Source organism: Crocuta crocuta, unplaced genomic scaffold (genome assembly GCF_008692635.1).
Source record: "Crocuta crocuta isolate KB4526 unplaced genomic scaffold, BGI_CrCroc_1.0 scaffold374, whole genome shotgun sequence".
NCBI classification, from domain to species: Eukaryota; Metazoa; Chordata; class Mammalia; order Carnivora; family Hyaenidae; genus Crocuta; species Crocuta crocuta.
Window position 1 is genome coordinate 2,957,355 of NW_027532613.1, and position 15,924 is coordinate 2,973,278.

Genomic DNA, 15,924 nt, shown 5'->3' on the forward strand with positions numbered 1-15,924 from the left:
GGGAGGGATCCAGGGTGAACAACAGGCAGGTCTTCCCTGCTCTAGAGATACTCAGAATGAGAAGGGAGCTAAGACAAGCCAAAGGGAAGTCAGATGCGGGGCAGACCGAGGTAAAGCGAAGCAGAGACGCAAAGCGCTAGGAGTGGTCACAGATGGGAAAGTCCCCGCCTTTTCAACTGGAGAAGAAGCCAGCGACTTTTCATGAAAAGGATGGAGCGAGATGAAGGGTGATCAAAGGATTCTCTGTAGGGGGGATCACCTAAAACAGGCAAGGAGGCAAGGCAGCAGTGGGCGTGCGAGTCGCAAACTTGACTCGCGGATTAGTGATAGATAATTCAAATAGCATGTTGGAACTGGGTCGTGGAGAGAGTGTCAATGCTGCACAAAGAGACCCGGAATTCATCGGGCAGCCTGGGGAGAATCACTGAAGGGAAGATGCAGAATGACAAGAGTGGAGACCCTGGACTGGGCGTCGGGAGGCCCGGGGCCATGGGGGAGGGGTGACTCTCATTCTCTGGGCCCATGTTGTGGGTTTTATTTTCTCCCTTGGAGGCAGGCAGGACCAGACAATCTCTCAAATTCCCACATGCTCTAAGAATCAGTCTGTGTCCAGGAGGACAGCTGTGCTTCAGAAAGACCGATCTGGCATCAGTAGAGCCCCAGGCTGGAGCCTGGGGACCAGGTAGGGGCTACAGTGACACCACAAGTGATATGTGCAGTGAGAATCCCAGTGCATGTGTGTGAGGCTGAAAGAGGGGGCTGCACTGAAGGACTTGAAGCACTGAGAAAAGAAAATTCTAGAGGACTTATTCTGAAAATTCCAGAAAATTCTGGTAGAACAGAAGGGAAGGGATCAGAGGTGACTTTAAGGTTTGGGGTCTGGGTCCGTGAGACACTTATTCATGTGCCCCTTGTTGTGGGCTCTGTGCCAGGCAAGGGTCTCAGGGCTGAGGAAGACAGGGTCCCTGCACCAGGCCAGTCCGCACCTGCACCGGCGCGAGGCTGCTCCTGCTTTGTGGTTTGACTTTATCATCATGTTAGCGTTTGTGGGGAGCGCCGGGGAAGACAGTGACAATTTCAACCCCGGACTGGTGCCCCAGAGCCTAGAGATCAGAATTCGCAAACCCAGCTGGCTTGTTTTCTCCACATGCCATGCTGAGCAACTCCTGGAACCTTCCTGAGCCTCAACTGCCTCATCTGCAAGAGGTGGTTGACAACCTCCCTATACTGAGGGAGAGGATCAAGTAAGTTTATATACGGAGGAGCACTCTGCGAATCCCGAAATGCTTTACGAGTATTATTTGATGAGGTTGTTAACTCTGAGGTGCTGATGTGGTAACCAGGTGCCCGATAAACTACAGATGTGTAGACTGGAAGAGGCGTCTGGCTGAAGGGAAGTCTGGAAGTCAGATCAATTAAGATTGTAGTTAAAGTCATGAGGACACACGTAAGGGCTGAGGGGACGGTGCAGGAAAGAAGCTGATGGATTAATCTAAGTGAGTGCCCACATCTGCCAAATGGGGCAAGAAACGAGTCAAGAGCAAACAGAAAGTGTGCTAACATGGGCATTAGAAAAGACACAGGGTTTGGAAACTCAGCTATGAGCCCAGACTCTCCTACTTACAATTTCCTGGCTTTGGGCAAATTATGTAAGCCTATAGTCTTTTAAATTAGATGCAGGTACCCCGGGGACATCAGAGGTGTGCAGAAAGGTACAGAAATCTTAGCCTAGCTGTATGGTGTCAAGCCCCTCCAGAGAGCTGAGGCAGGGGGTAGGGAAGGGGGGTTAGCAAGGTAAAATGGGAACAAGAATTGTGAGGATTGTAATAAAATGCAGGGTGCCCTCAGGAACCTGGGGCTTCCAGAAGGAAAAGGTGGTCAGAAGTTCCAAACCACGTGGGCCGTCTAGGAAGATGACAGCTGAAAGACTGAGGGATTCAGAAGCATCAGGTGGCTTTGGAGAGGAGGGGTCTACAAAGTAGGAGAGCAGAGCTGGGTGGCCATGGCTGAAGAGGGCACGGTGGGGAGCGCAGAGGTACCAGAGGAAGGCAGTGAAGGACAGCAGAAGGAAGCAGAAGAGGTGACATGGGCTCAGGGCACAGAACGGGGGCGATGCAGGGCTTCCGAAGCTTCGGGGTGGGGCCAGAAAAGCTGATCAGTTACTAAGTAGTAACCGCCGAGCTTAGTTACCAAAAGGAAGAGGGTGATTCTTCTGTTGTGACTGGGGGCAGCCGGGATAAAGACGTGAGAATCTTTAAGTAGGAAAATTAAAATCGAGAAGCAGTTCACGTAAGATGGACTAAAACTTCCTCACAGGTGGTGACACCCTCTGCTAAGAACAGCGAGGCTGAGGGCGCAGGGCTGGGAGCCCGGGCATGTGCAGATGCTCTGGAAGAGCCCCAGCCAGCAGTGACCCAGACAGGGAGCCAGGGAGGCATGGCCACAAGGACTCCCTGAGAACTGGCTTCAGATGGGGACTCTGCAGGCAAGAGAGGTGACTGGGTCCCCCCGAGAAGCGAATGACAAAGCTGGCTCTGAAAGGCACCTGGACTTTCCGGTACTGGAGCTGTGTTCTAAAGGACAGCCGGTGTATGCTCAGGGCTCTCAGGGGAGAGCTGGCTCCCAGGCGGGGAGGAGACAGTCTTCACTCCTTCTCTCTACTCCTCTGTCTTGGAAATATGATGTGTTAAGAGGGAAAATAAAACTAAAGATGAGATCACAGTAGTTATAAAAAAACAACAACAAAAAAAACAGCGGGATGCTAATTATTTAGACCAAACGTCCTTTATAAATGCAAATATAGGGGACAGGAGCGGTTGTGAAATTGAAATTGAAGAAAATACACCAACGCACCTCTCGTCAAGCTCTGCTAGATGATATGGGCTCCCATAGATGAATTTATCAAATAATTATGCTCTTTCCTCTTAGAACATCGGGGCCTTCGAAAAATCATTTTAACAGCGTGATCTCAAAATAGAGCAATACATTTCCCTACTGAGCTGAGGATAATTTAATAACTTCTTGGTGTCTTGGGGTCATCATTAAAAAATATGCCACTAGTGGACTGTATAATATGATAATGCCTGCACGGCTGCTGAGATATGCAGAGGACTTGTCCATTCAATAAAGACCCTAGACCTCCGTGTCGCTCTAGCTAGTGATTCCGCAGTCTCCCTCTCAATCGCCTCGTCTCAAGGTGAGAGAGGTCTTACGATGTGCTGTCCATATCGATGTGAAAACACTAGGGGTTCTAGGGAAAAACCATATAATCAAATTTATTAGGCCAGGAACTGTGGTTTTCACAGAATTCTAGCAGAGTGGGCTCTAGTTGAAAGGTCTAGGGTATTTCCATACATTCTCTACAAAGCAAAGTGCATTGGGTCCATTTTCTTGTTTACACACATTCAGGGAATGAGGTGGGAAAAGCCTGACCTCCAGGTAAATGTAAGTATTCACTGTATTGCCTTCTCCACATAAATATTCTGGAGAGTCTTGGTTCAAGGTTATTAACAGGATCTCCTTAACATAGACTCAAGAGTATTTCATTATAATACCAGGGTATTTCCCATGTGTTCCTAAATGTCTAAGGGCATAGAAACCATTTTTCAGCCCTGGGTTCCCATTATAAATGGTACCATGACAGCCAACATCACTAAGGTTCTGGGTTTGGCGAGTCATGCTGAAGCTTTCCAATAATGAATCCCTTATTTAATATTTATGAACGACAAGCTATTTGTGAATCCCTAAAGCTGCTGACAACTAAGGGAAGGGAATATTAAAACAATGTTTCATCTTCATCTTCTGTCCCATCCTTCACCATGAAATGTTAACAGATTGGAGCTGTCACTCAAACACACATCTTCTGGGTCTACGGAAACCAGGGCCATTAAAAAGAAGAAAAGCAAGAAGAAGAAGAAAAGAAATAAACACAAAGCCTCAGAGGCAATTCATACATACAAATAAATAATCTTACTTTTGGAATGTGGCTGGATATTTACACATTGATACAATCAAGAAGTAGCTTCCTTTATTAATAAAGGAAAGAGTCATGGTTAAGTAGCAAGGCTCACCTCAACTCATCCATTAGTGTGTTTCTATCCTGAACATCCAGGTGACAACAAGGTCTTTCAGGTTTTCTTTGAAATCCATCCCTCACATCCACAGCCTCTCCAGGGTAGGTGAAAGTGAAGGGGACAAATAAATGTCCATTCTGTCTCAAGGTAAAACCCCTGACAGACGAGAGTTCCTCTGCTCAGATGCTAATAACCCGCCTGAGTGTAACTGGACAGACAGCAAAAGAAACTGACCCCCAGGACATGTGGCTGAATTAAGACGGAGCCTAATTACCATGACTTGACTGGAGGTTAATTTTCTTTTTCTGTCAATAGCACACAATAAAAGACATCTCATCAATCACATGAATTAGCATGGCCCTCGGGCCCAAGCCTCAAAGAAACTAGGCCAAATCTAAAAGAAGTCCGAATAAACTACAGGCCAGAACTTGAACAAAAGCAGATTACAACTCACACCAATTTTTCCTCTCTTACTATGCTCGTGGTATCAGGCTGAATACGTTCGGAACAAGAGTAAAACCAGGATCCAAGTAGGAATGTGTTAATGGTCAAGAGCCTTATAACCATCCCTGCAAAGGTAAGTTGGAATAATCACATTTCTCAGTCATTTCTTCAGTATCTACCAGGAGCACTTTGTTAATGCTGTGAACAGAGTGGATATGCAACAGGCACGAACTGATTAAGGACAAGGAAGGGGACAAAAGTGCTTTTTATAATGGTGAAACCCCAAATTAATAATAATAAAAAAAAGAATCCACAGTGTGCTTCCTAATTATATTTTAGGGACAAGCTGAGCACATGCCCATTTCTCCATTCCCATCCATCAGCAGTCGGAGGATCAGAAGGTGCCATGGGGAGACGTTAAAGAATACATGGGTTCACAGTGGAAGACAGGAAACTACAACTGTCAGATAGACAACGTTACTTTACCATTGTGACGTATGTGTCTGGGTAAGTACATGTGGCATCTTACATGGTTACCATGTTGTATGTTTAAAACCTAAAATTTCAATAGGTTAATATTNAGATGGATAAGGGAGCTGGGAAAACGCATCGCTCCATAAAGACAGCTCCTGAGGGAAGAAGTCATCCACAGCTGTCTGGCTGTTTGCCTTTAATTCATGGGAGCTCATGGTTCTTAGAGAATAACCAGTGTTCTCTTTGCAGAGTAGAGGGAAAAAAAATCTGTTTCCCCTTCTGCTGAAAGGGAAAATTAAAACGAAGCCGGTACCTAATTTAGGAATGAAAGCAAAAGGGAGACCCTCTGAATGTGCATCCCGATTCTCCAGTCTTCCTCATTCTGCCTCCACGCTTGGGCCCTCCCAATCTCACCTCCATCTGGACATTTCCTGCTCCTTCTACAACTACTACTCCTTCTACTACCACTATGATGCGGAGTAAGGTAGGAATCTGCTCGGCTCTCCACCCAAAACAGGTCTGATGATATTACCGATCACACAGGAAACACTGCCTATTTCAGATCTGCAGTTCATCCCAAAGCTGCAATTACTAGTCCTCATTCTGAAGCCAGAAGCAGTGATGTGTCTGAATTCCAGGGAGATGACTGAATGGAAATGCTCACATCTGATCACCTCTCACATACAAATTACTGTGTATGCCAATCTGGCAATTACCTCAAAAGTAATAGTAAAAGCCATGCAATCAAATTTGTTATTATGGTTGCCTTCAATTATGGGAGGCAAGAACCTGAGTGCAGAAAATTTACTGAGGGGGAAAAATGAGTCTCTGTATCTATTTTAATTTTAAATCAAGTCATTTCATTTGGAAAATCCTTTTAATTTTGGAAAAGATTGTTGAAATGCCCGGCTAAGTAGAAGAAAATAATCAACTTGTCTTCCCCGGCACTGCAAGGAAACTTTTACTGCACAGAAAACAAAACCTCAACTTCCACGCTTCTTCAATTGAATTCCAACAGAGAGGGGCTCTGAGTCCCTAATGCTTCTTAAAGGGACACAGAAAAATGGCATAAAGACTTATGAGAATGGCATAAAAATATGGTTATGTCCTCTTGTACAATGTGACAGAGAAAATGCCATCTGCTCGCTAAGCCCTACTCTGTGTTCTGCCTGGCACATAAGAATATGGTTGGCTCCTGAACAACATGGGTTTGAACTGCATAAATCCACTTATATGTGGATTTTTCTTTGATAAATTCTGCAGAGTACCATAAATGCATTTTCTGTAATGATTTTCTGAACATTTCCTTTTCTCTAGCTTACTGTATTGTAAGGATACAGGATATGATGCATGTTAACACTCAACATGCATGTTAACCGGGCACCTGGATGTCTCAGTCGACTGAGCATCTGACTTTGGCTCAGGTCATGATCTCACTGTTCATGAGTTTGAGCCCCGCATCAGACTTTGTGCTGACAGCTTGGAGCCTAGAGCCTGCTTTGGACTCTGTGTCTTCCTCTCTCTTTGCCTCTCCCCCATTTGTTCTCTCTCTCTCTCAAAATAAACATTAAAAAAATTTTAAAAATGCATGTTAATGGACTGTTTACATTGTTGGTCAGGCTTCCTTCCGGTCAACAGTAGACTATTAGTAGTTAAGTTTTGGGGGAGTCTAAAGTTATACTTGGATTTCTGACTGCATGGGGGGTTGGGGCCCCTCACCCTTGTCTTATTCAAGGGGAAACTGCATTTCCCAGCATCCCCTGCAGTTCAATGGAGCCAGTGTAATGTGGATGGAAGTGAGGTAGACCATATTCAGGCCTTGTCCCCAAAACCTCCCACATGGTCCTCCACACTCCCCTCTGTCCTGTATGTCATCTGACAGGATGCAGGGGATTCGGGGAAAAGCCAGAAGACAGAGAAGCTTGAATCCCTCCAGTACTGTGAGGAGCAGAGCCTGCCCCACCCCACATCCCCTGCTGACCTGTATTGAGTCCCCATGACCTTGTGTGAAGGAAGTTGTTACCGTAGGTGGCATATCCTAACTGAGCAAGTGCAAAATACACAGGAATCAGTTCTGCCGTCTATTTCTTGTGTTGAAGTCAGGCAATTCACTCAGCGTAAACTCTAACTGTTAACATATTTAAAACAAGATAGATAAGGTCGATCCTTATTATTCACACATTCCAAATTCACTGATTCGCCTACTTGGTAAAATTCATCTGTAACCCCAAACTGATGCTTGTGGCACCTTCGCAGTCAATCAAGGATGTGTGCTGGGCGTCACAGGAAACACACATTCCGAGCGGAGCTCGAACAAGGCCACGACACTCAGCCTTCCTGTTTTGGTTCTCCCTACTGTAAACAACTGTCCTTTTCATGGTCCATTTGGTGCTATGGTTAGCTTCAGATTTTTGTTCTTTTTGGTGGTGATTCTACTGCTGAAAATGGACCCCCAGGTAGTGCTGTGGTGCTGGCTAGCATTCCTAAGCACGAGAAGGCCCTAATGGGCCTGACAGAGGAAATACATGTGTCAGATAAGCTTCGCTCACTTGTGAATTCATCATGCTACTGGCTGTGAGCTCAACGTGAATGAATCAACACTATGTATAAAATAATGTCTTTAAACAGAAACACACATAAAACAAGGTTACGTCTTAATCACTTGGCAAAAATATTGTGACCAGAGGAGTGCCTGGGTGGCTCAGTTGGTTAGGCCTCTGACTCTAGATTTTGGCTCAGGTTCTTACGATCTCACAGTTCATGAGATCAAGCCCCACATCGTGTTTTGCACTGACAGCATGGAGCATGCTTGGGATTCTCTCTCTCTTCCCCTCTCTCTGCCCCTCCCCTGCTGGTATTCTCTCTATCAAAATACATAAGTGAACATAAAAAAAAAAATATTGTGACCAGAGGCTCAGAGGAACCTAACCCAATATTTCCTCGTAGGAACAATAATTCCATGGTTGCTAATTCACTGTTCCTGCGACTTTGTAGAATCCAACCACTGCAAATAAGAAAAACTTACTCTATTAGTGTCGTTAAGAGTCATCGTGAGTATTATACAAGATAATTATACAAGATTATACATAATGGAGTATAAAAATGTTGGCTATTACTTCCTTTAAAACTTCAGGTGCACACTAGGCCAATGAAGTCACTTTATTTGCTCTCCACCCTACCTCAAATCCCTAGTGGAACAAAGATTTCCTCTTTTGCAAGAGCAAGTAGAAAATTCATGGCAATAGTTCAAGTACTACTTTGTGTAAGAAAGGATAAGGGGATTTCCCCGATAACAAGATCTGGAAACCAAGTGATAGGTCTCAGGTACAAATGATTGTAGTGCTTTCCTTTCTAAATATCTACAGACCCTTCTTGCTTTCCAATGAGATTGATAATCCCATCAATAACTAAGTGAAAGAATAAAATGTGTCATATTTATTTGGCAATTATTCAATATTAACTGTCATTGAATGAGAACACCTTAATTCTGGAGGGGACTATGCTTGAGATAATGTCTACGCATCTCATGTTCTTCCACACTTTTTCTTACAGTGCTAAATCCTATCTCACAGACTTGAGAGAACTTCTTGTGTATACTGCTAGAGCATTCTCCAGTACCGTACAAATCAGAAGTCTGGAATTACTGCTTTTCTTTCAGAGACAAGAGGAACCAAGTCAAATACCCAATGCATCGCATGGCTAAAACCACATGGTTTAATGACAACAGGGAGGACTTGGTGAGTGTCCGTAATGCAGACAGTGTGTAAGTATCCCTCATTTTCACAACCTGCCCCCCCCCCCCCCCNTACCAGTGTAAGAACATGAAGTGTAGAAGGTTCAAAGAGCTTGCCTACCATCACAGACCAGATGAGCCTCCAACTCATCACATGTCAGGTAAAGACACCACCAACCCGTTAGGTGCTTGGTAGGTGTATATGTAAGGGCAGCACCGCCATCATCCACAGACAGCACACAGCCAGGACCGGAGACTCAACACTAGACTTTTCAGGTCCCAAGTCTACACTTTTTCTTTCTTTTTTTTTTTTTTTTTAACCATACCTCCATTCTTCTGAGGAAACAGTGGTACCAGGCTAATACCGAGCATCCTTAATTAGACTAACAAAATTTTCCTCCACCAGCTTTATATTCTCAGTCCACCCAACATTTAAAAATGGAAGCATTCTTTTTAATGAAATAGTATATTAAATTAACACATGCAATTTGTTTTAAAAAATCAAATCCTATATTAAATAGCAAAACCCTATATTTAAAAAGCAGTGTGGTGGGTTGGGGGGGGTGCCTGGGTGGCTCAGTCAGTGAAGCATTCAATTCTTGATCTCAGCTCAGGTCTTGATCTCAGGGCCATGGGCATGAAGCCTACTTAAAAAAAAAAAAGAAAAAAAAAACCAGTGGATACTTTGNTTGTCACCACTACTTTGAAGCAAACTCTGAGTCTTCAGAGAACTTTCTTCTGGGATTAATTCCCTATCTCCAAATACTCTACCTAAACAGACAGTTCTTGATGTATCAATTTCAGATACCTTTTAATTTCCTGCAACTGCAGAAGATTTGCTTTCTTACACTACATTCATCTCCTCAATATAGTTGTATTCATTTTTTTACATGTTTAGTTTTGAGAGTAAGNGCTAACAGCAGAGAGCCCAATGTGAGGATTGAACTCATGAACCATGAGACCATAACCCATGCCAAAGGTGGCCACTCAACCAACTGAGCCACGCAGGTGCCCCACTATTCTTAACTTTGTTTAAATCAATAAGCAAAGTTCACATTACAATGAGTATATAAGAAGAGTTGAACTGTTCAGAGTAAAGCAAAGTATTGTGTTAAAATTAATTTCCTTTATTATGTAGGGTTTTTTATTTTTTTGGTTTGTTTTACATAGCTTCCAGAAGTCTCTAATTGCATGTTTTTTTCCTCTTCCCTGGCTTTAGTTATCTTTATCTTACTTGAATTTTTTACAAGCTCTTTAAACATATCTAGTATTCCAGGCTAGAGATGTCCTCTCCCCAGAGTCCACATGTTCTCACCTCAGTCATCTCTGAAACTCTGCTGTTAGCTGGGACTTCCATCACTGCCCTCCAGAGAGATTTTTGCTGAATTCCTCACCTCCTTTCTTGGTTTTCTCTTTCATTCTGCTGAAGCACATTCCCCCAAATTTCTTCCAAAAAACACCTGAAGTTGTTAATTCTCAACCAGTCTTGCAATTATGGTCACCTATGTCACCCCCTGGCAGCATCATACCTCAATCATCACCACATAGGCTTAATTCTGTGCCCGGGAAACACAGACTCTGTGATCTGCATTAGGCACAGAAAAGATTCCGCTCACAATCTCAATGCAAAAGGACCATGGCTGGCCGGTCACCTCTCAGCTCTGCTCACAACACAGCCTGCCAGGATTAGCAGATCATCCCCTAACATTGAAGAAATGTGTTTCCAAATTAGATTTAAGAGGTATCGCTTACCAAACTCTACTGATATTAGTAGATGGTAGTTAAAGGAACCCATCACATGTTTCTGAGAACAAAAGGAAATGCAAAAGTGGATGTCAAGTAACTAATCTGAATAGTTGTGATGCTACTTCATATTATGCTGATACTTACACAGAGAAAAACAAAATGGCCAGTTGATATATTTGCCCAAAAGCTTCGGAAAATTTACCATATCGTACAGTGATAATGAATTGCTTAAAGTGTACATGTACACTAGTTGATTTATTAAATAGCCTTATAATACTATAGTGCAAAGCAATGGAGAAATGCAAACAGGATTTGACGAAGAAATTCAAGTTATTATGTAGATACCTTTTCCCTCCAAAGATCACTTTCCAGCAATCATTGGATCATTGATTTGGTTTGGTATGAATCAACTGCACATCTCCAAGCAATTGAGGGATGAACAGCACATTGCTCCTCCGTAAGAGAATGCCTTTTATACTGGTGTGATTCTTGTTGTGACCCAGTACTTGAAGGGGCTTCCCATCCTTTCTAAATTGAATGTAAACCCTGAAACAGGTAATTGGTTTCTCTTAAACCACTTTAGCATCAAGAGCAGGAATGTAGAAATTATGATTTAAGTTATCGTAAGTTAAACAAAACCATATTAAAAGAAACTCGAGTCATTCATAGAAAAGTTAGCTCACTGAAGTCCTGTGATTCAGGTATTTGGTTGCTGCTCATCTAAGGATTTCCTAGATTGGACAAGTTGGGCTAAGACAGCTTTACACTCTCTGGTCAAAACTCACTGCAATCATTAGTACATGTCAAAATAAGTTGCTTGAGATCCATTTTCATGCTGACGGCTTATCTATACCAACAATTTCTCATTCAGCAGGCTCTTGGTGGTAACAGGGCAATGATTCTGAGAGCTGAAACCCAGGAGATCATCTTTAAAGGTCTAGGTGAAGTACAAAATTAATACCGAGCAGCAGCTTTCATACTGTATGGAACACATCACATGGGACCGCGGCTTCACATCGTCGTGTGATATTGACATCCACTGGCAAAGCGCGAAGGCTTTAAATTCTTGCTTCTATTCGTTTACATGTCGTCATTTCCACCTACATTGCTGCACAGTAGGTTTTCAGTCAGCTTTAACATCCCAAATTTCTTTTTTTTTCATGAGGGGAGCAAAAAACCACACATTTCTACTTTGTTTTTTGAGGTAATATGAAAGCGGCTGTCAGGTATAAAATTTAATTGTTCAGAAAATTAGGTTTTGTTACGCTGCATTGTTCCTTTGTTCATGCAGATCTCAAGGCGACCCCGGGTCCTTGGGTGTGGGAGGAGGAAACCGTACACTTCACCTTTGAGCGCCTCCCCTCACCCCTGCCCCCATGGGATCTTGCTTCCATGAGAGCCTTCCTGTGCAAAAAGGCGAGCTCGAGTAGAGCAAAGCTAGAAAGGAGCAAACTCATGACGACCATCTCCCACAAGAAAAATGGGAGAACAATACAGTCCAAAATATAAATGGGAGAAAAAAATCAGTTTTCTGCTAACAAACGTTAGGAGACATGGCTAGTTGCTCCCAAATAGCTTATATTCTAACTGACGCCTTTTCTTCTGTCTTCGGTGATCGCTCAGATTCGTAACTTAAAGGTAGTTTTAACATCTGGGAACAGTCCAAGGCATCTGGAGCTGGGTCTGGGGAGGAAGAGTCGCCTGGGGCGCTGTCAATAACCCCGGAGGCTGGAGAGTGCCCCTCCCAGGACGGCCACCACCATCCGCCTGCTCCCGACACTAGGATCCACCGCTTGAAGCTGCAGTTTTGACTCCGGAACCAGGCTTCCCCCGTATGCCCATCACCTAGTCACACAGCATGGTGCACGCTGACAATTAATGCTGGCTAATAAATATCTGAAGGGGCGCCTGCGAGGCTCAGTCGGTTGAGCATCTGACTCCTGGTTTCGGCTCAGGTCATGATCTTGTGGTTCGTGAGTTCAAGCCCCGTGTTGGGCTCCACACTGTGAGTGCAGAACTTGCTTGGGATTCTCTCTCTCTCTCTTTCTCTGTCCCTCCCCCACTCACACTCTGTCTCACTCAAAAATGAGTAAACATAATAACAAATAAGTGAAAATAAAGAAACAAGCAAATAAATAAACATCTGCTGAAGCACTCTTCTGGTAAAAACAAAACGAAACAAAACAAAACAAAACAAAACAAAAACTAACAACGGTCCTGCATCTCTCTCCTCCTGCGTCTCATGTAACCTCTCTAGAACAGCACAGTTTCTACAGGTAAATCTGCTCGTTTGATCTAATCAAGGCATGGTCACAGTCTGTCTACATGCAACGAATCTCTGGCTTTTGCAACAGTTTTACTGGTGTTTTATGGGACCCTATTAAAAGCGCTCACTCTTGACAACTCACCCTACCTCATCATCATTATCGTCAGCAGCAAAGCTCGGCAATTACTGCATCCGCCCTTCCACCAGCCTGCTTAGCACCGCTCTGCACTCACTGTTGATAATCTTCTTAAAAAATTTTAATGTTTTATTTATTTCTGAGAAAGAGAGAGAGACAGCATGAGTAGGGGAGGGTCAGAGAGAGGGAGACAGAGAATCCAAAGCAGGCTGCAGGCTCTGAAATGTCAGCACAGACCCCGACGCAGGGCTGGAACCCACAAACCGTGAGATCATGACCTGAGCCAAAGTCAGATGCTTAACCGACTGAGCCACCCAGGCGCTCTGATAATCTTAATAAGCCCGCAAGATAAATTGTGGGAAGAGCAGACAATCGCAGAGGCCCAGGGAACTGGGTCCAGCTCTGCCATGGGCTAAATATGTGACGTGGGATAAGTCACCCACCCACGCTGAGCCAGGTTTTCCCAGCAATAAAATAGAGATTAAAAACCTCCGACCTGGCATGGCTGTCATGTATGTTAAATGCTATGCTTATTAGCAGGAACTTAATAAATAGCAGCCATCGTCATTATTCTGATGATCTTTTTTTTAAGTTTTTTAGTGTTTATTTATTTTTGAGAGAGAGAGACAGAGTGTGAGCAGGGGAGGGGCAGAGAGAGAGAAGGAGATGCAGAATCTGAAGCAGGCTCCAGGCTCTGAGCTGTCAGCATAGAGCCCGACACGGGGCTCAAACCCACGAGCTGTGAGAGTGTGACCTGAGCCGAAGTCGGATACTTAACCGACTGAGCCACCCGTTACTTAACCAATCTGAGCCTCATTATTCTTATGGTCTTAAACATGCGTAAACTCGGGCTCCAAGATGTGAAGTCACTCACGTACCCGTCTGTAGGGCTGGCTCGAGAGCCCATGCGAAGTGGTTAACCAGATACGGACATTTCAGAGTGTCCAGCATCTTTTGTTACCACTGTTTAAACTTCACAGGATACCTGTTTGCCTCTAATTTTTCCAAAATAACATATTGATTATTCCCCATCTGCATCCTCAAAGGTGTCAGTCACCACGCCAACAGGAAGCCTGTTGTAACCGCCCCTTTCTGTGAAGCTCCTCCTACATTTCTCCAGGGCACTTGAGAAGATAGGCACCTGTCTACATATGATAGGTACCTTCTGTTTCCACAAAAAGCCCCGAAACCTGGGGAAGCAAATTAGGCAATAAAAATCTGAACTACTGAGTTATTTCCTTTTAGGTCCACTATCATTTCATGTACATCCTAGACCTGAGTTCCTGCCTATCTCTACAATCTTATTAGTTGGGTAATGAGAAAGAAAATGATCAGCCATCTGGTTTAATCTTCTGGCTTTATATGCTATATCTGGAATGTACAGTGCTTCTCTAAGGTGGCCCTAGAGTTTTTCAAATTAATCTGTAATTCCTCTGAAATATTTCCTTTAAACCACAGAATCCTATCTTTTGAAAATCCTTGTAACTCATAATTCAGGGCTCTGCACTTCATAAGTGTTCTTGAGCTCAGCAGGCTCTCCATAAATATTTGCTGACAGTTCAATAAGGATTAGCTGATGATGGTAACCCGCTTTGAAAATATAAGCAAACTGTATCGAGATGCAGAGCGTGGGCACAGCCACATAATAACTCAAAAGGTTTCCCTGAAGCAGCCAACCCATGCTGGCTCACGTGTTTTTTACGCTGTTTGCAATTCTCTCTCTGTCTCTATCTCCCATAGCTGGCTCCTTTACATCATTCAGGTCTCATTTCCAATGTCAGAAGGAACTTTCTTTGACTCCCTCTTCTCTGACCACTTACTCTCTTTGGCAACGTTCCATGTTCTGTCCTCCACTGAACGTCTTAGTATCAGAAATATCTTTTTTTTAATGTTTTTTTCTAAATTTATTTCTGAGAGAGAGAGAGACAGCGTGAGCAGGGGAGGGTCAGAGAGAGAGGGAGACACAGAATCCGAAGCAGGCTCCAGGCTCTGAGCTAGCTGTTAGCACAGAGCCCGATGTGGGGCTCGAACCCACGAACCGTGAGATCATGACCTGAGCTGAAGTCAGATGCTTAACCGACTGAGCCACTCAGGTGCCCCAGTAGCTGAAATATCTTATTCACCCATTCACTCACTAGTTTGCCCTTTTACCAGCTGTCTCCTCCAATCTCACAGCTCTGTGAGGGCAGGCTCCTCAATTACAGGTTAGCATTGGGCCCCCCCAATGACAAGGATGCACCACACACAGAGGGGTGCTACTCAAGCAATACGTGAATGAAAAAAGGGATGAATACATACAGCTGCTTGTATAGCTGTTCTCCACTTATGTCTCATAACTTAACCAAACTGTAACCCAGCACATGGGCAAGAGCCTGTCTCCGTTTATTTTATATCCCTTAAAGTCATTAGAGTAATTCTATGTATACTTTGAGTACTCAACAAATCTCTGATGAAAAGTGATTTGGGAAATATCTCAATGTCTCTATGAGTTAAGAATATTATTTAATGCCTGTGGTTCATATACTAGATGGTCAAACGTTTGAATGACAAAACCATTATTATCTGACTACTGCATCTCCTGAAGCCACTGGTAAGACAATCTGGAAGATGCTGGTCATTGATTTCCTGTGTGATTCTCCATTATTTCGACTGTGTTCGGCTTTCCCTCATTGTCTGTATCTGGCAAATGGACACATGATCCAGTATTTGAAGCAATGACTTTGGGTTTCTGAAAGCATCTGCCGCTTGCAGAAGCTCATTTACTTTTTTAAAGCACCGAGGGGCACCTGGGTGGCTCAGTCAGTTTAGCATCCAACTTCGGCTCAGGCCATGATCTCAGGGTTTACGGGTTTGAGCCCCGCATCGGTATCTGTGCTGACAGCTTGGAGCCTGGAGCCTGCTTGGGATTCTGTGTGTCCCTCTCTCTCTGCCCCTCCCCCACTCATGTTCTGTCTCTCTCCCAAAAATAAAAATAAAATATTAAGAAAATAAAACACCTAGTGAAGACACCCAAGACAACCAACCATCATGGTGCAGGGCACGTCTAGGCAAA

The 15,924-nt window shown here is 44.0% G+C and overlaps 1 protein-coding gene across 13 annotated transcripts in view; it reads right to left on the reverse strand.

Moving 5' to 3' along the window:
* NCAM1 (neural cell adhesion molecule 1) overlaps window positions 1-15,924 on the reverse strand; it is a 304,847-nt gene that overhangs the window by 224,670 nt on the left and 64,253 nt on the right. The gene's annotated exons all lie outside the window — the stretch shown is intronic.